This window comes from Portunus trituberculatus, chromosome 48 (genome assembly GCF_017591435.1).
Source record: "Portunus trituberculatus isolate SZX2019 chromosome 48, ASM1759143v1, whole genome shotgun sequence".
Classification (NCBI taxonomy): Eukaryota; Metazoa; Arthropoda; class Malacostraca; order Decapoda; family Portunidae; genus Portunus; species Portunus trituberculatus.
The window spans coordinates 2,270,925-2,273,424 of NC_059302.1; the positions used below are offsets into that span (position 1 = coordinate 2,270,925).

The window sequence follows — 2,500 nt, forward strand, 5'->3', positions numbered from 1 at the left end:
TCTATCCGTTACCCTTTTACTTTTCTACACTCAAAGTTCGTAATGTAGGACTGTTCATGAGTCATCCTAACACGCAGTATCGACGTTAGCTTAAGGATTTATGTACTGTCATGAGACGAACAGAAAGGGTAACGTAGAAATTAACCCTTTCAGTACCATTCCGCGTTTTCATATTTATTGTGGTTACTATTTGGCGATTTTATACACAGAAACGTTTGTGAGGAATTAAAATAGTGAAGACTGGCCATAAATCTTCTGACCTCCATAGACACTTCCTAATGTAAATAAAATCGTCTAATCATACCCAAAAGTCAAGGTAAAAAATGCATCTTAGTATTGATGGGGTTGAAAACAACAAAAAGACCATAACCAACCAGTGACAGCTGTACCTTGTATACCCTAACCAGGAAGCATGATAAAGTTACGCACGCGATCTGTGGTGGGATGATAGTGGACATTTACTCTACACAACATCGATTTACTCTACACAACCTCGAGATTTTCTCTCCACACGGTCTCGACATTAGCCTGAGCGATAATGTAACTTAGGATAACCAGGAAATGTTATAATGTCCAACACGCGATCTGTGGAGAATGGTCGAGAACATTACAGTTGTAGTCATTAGTGGTGAAAGCGAGGAAGTGTGAAAGCGAGGAAGTGCTAGACTACAGCACCAGGACGACTTGCTCAGGTGGCACTTCAGGAATGACAACTGACGGCGATACGAGCATTGATTCCACCCTCAGTGCCTGGATACGGCGAGAATGTGAATGCCCCGAGGGTTCTCACGACAAAGAAGCGGAGTGTCTTCATACAATACGCAGAAAACTTTAGAAACTTGGAGACGTTACTGATAAGACTGTAGTGTGTGTGTGTGTGTGTGTGTGTGTGTGTGTGTGTGTTTCACTGTTTGATCTGCTGCAGTCTCTGACGAGACAGCCAGACGTTACCCTACGGAACGAGCTCAGAGCTCATTATTTCCGATCTTCGGATAGGCCTGAGACCAGGCACACACCACACACCGGGACAACAAGGTCACAACTCCTCGATTTACATCCCGTACCTACTCACTTCTAGGTGAACAGGGGCTACACGTGAAAGGACACACCCCAAATATCTCCACCCGGCCGGGGAATCGAATCCCGGTCCTCTGGCTTGTGAAGCCAGCGCTCTAACCACTGAGCTACCGTGTGTGTGTGTGTGTGTGTGTGTGTCTAAGTGTGCTTGTTAATGCTTTCTACCTGATGATTAACACGTTTCTATGCTGGTCAAAATAGTTTTTTTTCTCTCTCTCTCCTGAATATCTTACTTTTTCCCTGAATTTCTTATACCAAGTTGGAGTTTTCCTAGTCGTACACACGACGATAGCATACAAAATGCTCAAAAAGACCTCATTTAATGTTTACGCAAGTACTTTTCCTCTTGCTGTCAGACACTAAATGATCGTAAATGTTTAAATAGCTGAACCTAATTTAAGGTTTACGTTATACTTCATCAAAAACACCATGGAAAGTAAATATTTACTTAGCGCCTATATTTTCGTGTAACATCACATTGATATAAGCATCACCATTTGACAAAGGCCAGCATTTTGAAACCTTTGAGTCTCACCTCCACTGTTTCACAATGCTCAAATTGAACCTATACTGGCTTTTATTTTTTAGGAGATCGATTAACAGGATTTCTACATCAAAAGGAGAAACATTCTTGAGAACCCGGCTAATCATCTCTGTGGCCTTTGCAAATAGTCTTAGTGAGAAAGTAGCGCGTCAGAATACGAACTTTATCAAATTTCCCAAAAAGATAGTGAACAAAAGGGAGAGAGAGAGAGAGAGAGAGAGAGAGAGAGAGAGAGAGAGAGAGAGTGTGTAGGCCATACGTTGTATAATGTGCTAAACTCCATTGAACTTAGCTTGTTTGTGGTGGTTGTATGGCGTTAGTATAAATATCAGGCGATTATAAATGTCTGGAAAGAAAGTGACTGATTTTCTCCGTCTACTTTTCAAAGCCGCCGCCGCCTCATACTTCAATTTTCCGCCTGTCCCTCTTCATTATGCTCCTTTTTTATTACCCTTTCCCTTTTCCTCCTTTCCCTCCACCTCTTATTCTCCGTCTTTTCCTTTTCCTTTCTCCCCCTAATTCTTATTTTTTCTCATCTTTACATTCTCCTTTCTCCCCTCCTTCCCCTCTTCCTTTTCCCTCTCTAGTATCATCTCATTTATCTTTCCCTCCTCCTCCTCCTCCTTTCTCCGTCATCCTTCTCATCTCTTCCCCCTCTTTACCTTTTCCTTTCATCCCTCCTTCTCTTCGTTTTGCCTCTCCTTTATATTTTTATTTCCCTTCTCGTCCTCTTCCTCCTCCAACTCGTCCTTTTCCTCCTCTCTGAATCCCACAAAGTTACCTACGTAAGAAGAGAGATTCGGCCCTCTCCACTAAACTATAAAAGTAAATCTATTCTAGCTCAGACCACCATGTAGTGTTTGCAAGTGTATAGCACCT

At 42.3% G+C, this 2,500-nt stretch overlaps 1 protein-coding gene across 3 annotated transcripts in view; it reads right to left on the reverse strand.

Annotated features, from left to right (window-relative positions):
- The window catches only part of LOC123498529 (protein zntC-like), an 18,107-nt gene that overhangs the window by 14,125 nt on the left and 1,482 nt on the right, over positions 1–2,500 (reverse strand). The gene's annotated exons all lie outside the window — the stretch shown is intronic.